Genomic DNA, 6301 nt, shown 5'->3' on the forward strand with positions numbered 1-6301 from the left:
TCTCTAGAGTCCAGCATGATGCAGGTTGGGCTCTGTCTCTAGAGTCCAGCATGATGCAGGTTGGGCTCTGTCTCTAGAGTCCAGCATGATGCAGGTTGGGCTCTGTCTCTAGAGTCCAGCATGATGCAGGTTGGGCTCTGTCTCTAGAGTCCAGCATGATGCAGGTTGGGCTCTGTCTCTAGAGTCCAGCATGATGCAGGTTGGGCTCTGTCTCTAGAGTCCAGCATGATGCAGGTTGGGCTCTGTCTCTAGAGTCCAGCATGATGCAGGTTGGGCTCTGTCTCTAGAGTCCAGCATGATGCAGGTTGGGCTCTGTCTCTAGAGTCCAGCATGATGCAGGTTGGGCTCTGTCTCTAGAGTCCAGCATGATGCAGGTTGGGCTCTGTCTCTAGAGTCCAGCATGATGCAGGTTGGGCTCTGTAAAATAAGGTGTTTTAAAAACACGCTCTGGGGGGAAGCTGGGCCCTCATTTTTCAACAATTCTTAGAAAGTGTTCTATTTTCGTACTTAAGCACAGAATTTAGAATGTGTGTACGCACAGAAATATTGGGATTTATCAACCGTGCGTACACGGGTCCTACGCACACTCCATATTGATAAATACCATTTGTTCTTACCGTCAATGCTCGTGCATGATTATCCATATATGGTCATGAAACACCCCCATGGGATGTGAAATAATGGACTGACCCGAGCGAACGCTGAGAAACTCCACGAGCGAGATTGTTCACGGAGGCGCTGTCGAACCATGAAGACGCAACCCGTGTTATGGGATAAATAAAAGGCTGGCGGACTTGTACACGGTGATGTCAGATATCAATGACTCCCTAAGAGCAATTCTGCCTGGACAGCTCAAAATACTAATAAAGACCGTTAACCACTGTTTGGCGTTGGTGTGTCATTATAACCATGCTGGAATATGAATGCCTTTATTAGTTTTGTTCGATTGGCTACCGGGTATAATATGATTTGTAGAGGCATACAATCTATTTTGTTGTCGGTATTAGGTAGCCTATATGCATTACATATAATAGCAGCCATAGCCTACATTATGCAACAGTAACTTGCGCATATATAATATATCATATCTTATTACATGGCGTTTTCACATTCGCCGAAATGCTTGATTGTGATTGGTCAATAGCCCCTGACAGCGGTGAATTATTTTTCGATAACTGACCGCTGCCATGGGCAACGCGCAATAATCACAGGTGATTATTGCTTTTCGCAGCTGGAGCAATCAAGTCCACTGACACACACTGCATCAGTGCAATCAGACACACCTGCCGGCTGCCGGCGATAATAATAATCACTTTATTTGGGCTGACAGAGCCACAGAACAACTGCGTCTGCATTTGATCTCGTCTTGTCGATGGTGTAAAATGAATTAGGTATATTGTTAGTAAGTTAGCCATGTAATAAGCGGGATAATGTATAGCTATACTCGGTCATTGTCGCAAGGCGAGGCGCCTCGGTATTTTAAACTCTGTCGGTCAATTATTTTGCGACAATGACCTCGTAGCTATACATTATCCCTTACATATTCCTATATGTCTCCCAGGAATCGTGGGGCTCTGGGGAATAAAGGTTGGGAACCCCTGCTATAGCCCATATCCTTTATAATGTTATAGGCTATTTTATTTACAGTTTACTCTATCAGCCTACCCAGCATGTAATACGTTCTTTGTTAGAACTCAACTCGTTATTATTTTGCGCATAGATTGCAGAAGTGCGGGAAAGTTTTGATTTATGTTTGGAAGGCTTTGACATTGTGGGACGGGGTGGGTGGAGTTTCGAAGTTATGCAAGCAGAATACAAGTCATATCACCCACACGATATATGCTACCTGTATCCAGAGCATGTATACTTTTCATTCATTTAAGACACATGTATTGCAAGGGTTTTGTAATACACATAAACTCAACAAATAACCTCTGTTCTCGTTGCAATGTGTTTTTAATTATTTCTTATACAGTAGGAAGGGGGAAGAACACTATATTGTGCGTGTTCGTGTGACTTGTATTCTGCTTACAGCTTCGGGGTTCCACTTGTTTCGTTTGGCAGTGGCAAAGCCTTTTGAATGTGGTCGGGGCGTTCCCGTGTTTCTGCGGTCTGTGCGCAAAATAATAACGAGTTGAGTTAAGCGGAGCGCAGTCAGTACACCCCGTATATTCCGATAACGCTATATATAAACCATGCTGCATTCATTCAGGAGGAAAGACCTATTATTCCAAATGATATTTATAGGGTTTTGACCATAATTACACTACTGTTGCTATTTTACAATTAACTATAATGAATTACGGGGGTCATACAGAACACGTCAGTCAAACTAATGAACGAAAGCTTATTTCCGCGTTGAAACTAATGCATGAAACTATATATGAAACATGAAATATATTAAACTGATGAGAGCATATGCCGTCCGTCTGCAGTCTCCATATTCTACCGCCGGGCGCCAGGTACGCATGCCCTGAGCTGAACGTAGATATACGCACAAAGTCAAGCACACATTCAAATTGATAAGTCACACACTTTGCTTAGAAATGATCGTACGCATGGGTTACCCACATATCTGTGCATACGCAACGTTGATAAATGAGGGCCCAGGACTACGAGGAAGCAGGAAGTGGAAAGAGACATTTTCTTTGTGATAAATGGATCTTATTTCCCAGCGTGTTGTGACCCCTCCCACGCCCTGAGATGCTAGCCTGGGATTGGCTGGAGAGAGAGAGAGACACCCGGGCCAGCCAATCATGTGAAAGCTCATACTGCTAACTGCCGACTAAACAGAGACTGTTACCAACAGTAATAATAACATCTGTCGTCATGTTATCTTTGCATTTAGTTACAAACCTATCTGCCGTTTGGCACGTATTTTACTTAACCCTTTCACTGCCACACTACAGAAGGTTAACCCTTTGCTATCACACTACCGAAAAAGGGTTAACCTGCTGTTGTGTGGCAGTGAAAGGGTTAAGACTAGACAGAGCGGTGAACGCTCTCCAACACCTGCTGCAGTATCAGGACTCATCATCGCATTATACCCACAATCCCCTGCGGTGAGCGCTTTTACATTCAAATGCCTGATTTCAATTTCTTTTTTCATAGCAGATGTTTGTATATTATGTACGATGCAATTGTGGTTTTTATAATTGTTTTTATAATACACGTAACGTTTGTCCCTCGTCTGTCCATAAGCATTGGATGGTCTTCTGCCCCCGTTCTCAGCGTGGCCTCGTCCTAAACCATTAACACTTGAGCTTCATTCGTTTGTCTGCTTTAAGTTTTCAAGGTGCTTATGATCGTGTGACACTTTGGCAGTAAAACATGAATCAACAGTTTTTTTAAAGAAAGAAAGAAAGAAAACAACAGTCCTGTCCTTCAGACTGGTTGAGACAGTGGTGGTACTTCAGTGCAGTAACGACACTGAGTGATTGGAAATCCTCCCGGGTATCAAGACATGGCTATTAACCCTTTCACTGCCACATGACAGCCGGTTAACCCTTTCACTGTGACAATACAGAAGGTTAGCCCTTTACTATCACACAACCGACGGCGATGCTCCATCATTAGCATCATTAGCTCTGCATCTTTTTTTTTCAGGATTATTCCATTGCTTAATTGTCTTGAATGTTAAATTACATTGAATTATATGTAAAAACACCTTAAATAAAAAAAAATCTGTAAATGAATTGCTTTTCCACTTTATTTAAATGTTGGTATTTTACTGTAACAGTACGTATTTGGCAACTGTTGCTGCTGCCTCTGAGAGGAGGGGGGAAGCCCCAGGGAACCGGGGGGAACACCCCTCCTACCTTGCCCTTGATACGGCCAGTTGAACAGGTAAACCTGTTAATATGTGAACACACTGTTCATTGTCATTACAGGCTGAGAAAATAATTCATTCTTCACTCATATGTCACTAAGCATAGCTTTATAGGTTAATTAACCCCCTTAGTTGTGAGTACACGGTACATGAACACACATGATGTTTCTCAACACAACAACCAGATCATTTTTACATATGTAACAAAAACCCGATTTGCATGGAGAAGCTAATACCAGTGACAAGACAATTCACACACAACTCGTGTCGTATCCTAAATGTATTGCAGCAACACCCGTTTTGGAAAACATCGTTATTACAAAACATTAGAAGGGAAGGAAGAAGACGCGTTTTAAGGTCTGGTCGGGAGCTTCCTACAGATGAAGCGTTTAGTTTTCCTGGGCGCTTTGCCGCGACGTGAGCACGGTTATATCACGTCGGAAATGAATTAGGAACCCAGGCTGCTGTTCTATTTTATGCCGCCAGGAGGCGCAAAGTCATTAGACGGACGCTACAACGTCCTACACAGTATACTGTATAACGATCTGTATGTAAATGTATATATATTAATTCATTTTGCGCGAATCCACACTTCATTTCCCAGACCCACTTTGTTTTAACCAGTTAAAACCTGTCGATTGCTAGTGGAGGTTCATATAAGGGATATATAATGGATATTTTCTTTCTAGTACCGTGGTCTAGTGCTTAATGCCCATTCCTTTCAAGCCGACGCCCGGGGTTTGGATCCCAGCGGGTATTTTTTTATTTATAAAATGAAATTGCCCGCAACGATGTGCATAATACAATAGTAATAATATATAATAAGAATCCAACCAATAGAGCGACATTGTGCAATAAACAAGTAAACAAAGTATGGCATATTTTACAGTAGGGCACTTTGAAACAACCAATCACGTTGCGCGATAGCACGAGCGATGCATAGTCAGGAAGTAATGTTAGAGCTGAGTTCACTCATTCCGAACGGCGAAATGTAAAATGCTACCCAAGATTGTTGCGTTTCGTTATAAAAACTATGCAGTGATAAACAAAACGAATCGCAGTATGCAAAACGTGCGGTTCGAGGATCACAGTTGGAGATGCAATCATGCAACGTCCAACTTCGTTCGACACTTGAACTAAGAAGGTGCACAAAGATCGGTAAGTGAATGAACGAATGAATGAAAACTTTATTTAACAGATTGCAGAATGGGTACAATACAGTACAGCTCAATATACACAATTGTTAAGGGGATGCAGACCAGAGAAAGACTTTCGTGTTGTTTACATCAGGGTCCCCCATAGTAACTTGGCTTGCTACTGTACAGTAGCTACAGTTAAATCAATGAGCCATCGACAGTGTGCTAACGTTATCATATACTCTCTTTTTTAGACTCTTTTTGTATCACAAACAGTACTGTATTTGTAAATCTGGTATGTCATAAATGTATAGATGTAGCAGTACTGTATCTGTATGTCATGTTATGATGAATTGAAAATGGGGGACCCTGATGTAAACAAGATGAAAGTCTTTCTCTGGTCTGCATCCCTTTAACAATTGTGTTTATTGAGCTGTACTGTATTGTACCCATTCTGCAATCTGTTAATTTTTTTCAATCAATCAATCATTACATCCAAGATACACGGCTGCTGTAGTCTTGTCTTATAAAATACATAAACAATCAGCAATGTCTCGCTTGATGAATGGCCAGCAGTAGCCTAATTAATATTAATAAAAGTATTATCATTTTAATAATTGCGAAACGTGTTTAGTCCCTTGTTTGAGCCGAATCTGGGTTGAACATGATTTGTGGAACTCCCTCTGGTGTTGTGGTCGTGGTATTCACTGACCTTTGGGAAGTATTTCGACATGCACATGGGTATCTTAGTGGTGTAGTGTACAGTATCTTGTAGACCAGGCCCATTGCAAGTTGCTGTACTCTGTCGTCTACTCTAAGCCATCCTAGGTAGTCAAAGTGGGCAGGGGTGAGGTGGGTTCTAGGAGTAAGGTCAAGCAGTAGTCTGACCAGTTTGTTTTGTGATGTTTGTAATTTAGTTTTTAGCGCTTTTGAGGTGCTTTGGTACCATGAGGTGCAAGCATAGTCGTAATACCCTTGAATGAGTGCTCCTGCCAGAGTCTTCAGGGTATTCTTGTTTACCAGAGAGGAGATCCGGTACAAGAATCTTGTTCGTTGGTTGACTTTTTTTTATTACATTGGTTGCCATTTTGTCACAGGAAAGATTTGCCTCTAGGATGGAACCCAGGTAGGTAATTTCATCTTTCCTTGTGACAATATTGTCACCCACTGTAACAGAGAAGCCGTTGGCCTTGCTGAGTTTGTTATTTGATCCAAGAGTGTGTATTGAGCCGTACTGTATTGTACCCATTCTGCAATCTGTTAATAACGTTTTCATTCATTCATTCAGGAGCAAAGGTCAATGACCAAACACACCCAGACTACATACCTGTATTTC

At 42.0% G+C, this 6301-nt stretch overlaps 1 protein-coding gene across 2 annotated transcripts in view; it reads left to right on the forward strand.

The window, feature by feature from the left end:
* spns1 (SPNS lysolipid transporter 1, lysophospholipid) overlaps positions 1-882 on the forward strand; it is a 117296-nt gene extending 116414 nt beyond the window's left edge. For both annotated transcript variants that reach the window (XM_084326576.1, XM_084326577.1), the window contains exon 13: positions 1-882. This exon is cut by the window's left edge and continues 670 nt beyond it. The gene's annotated coding sequence lies outside the window, so the exon portion shown is untranslated.
* Positions 883-6301: the final 5419 nt, after the last annotated feature.

Source organism: Notolepis coatsorum, assembly GCF_963971535.1.
Source record: "Notolepis coatsorum genome assembly, chromosome: 12".
NCBI classification, from domain to species: domain Eukaryota; kingdom Metazoa; phylum Chordata; class Actinopteri; order Aulopiformes; family Paralepididae; genus Notolepis; species Notolepis coatsorum.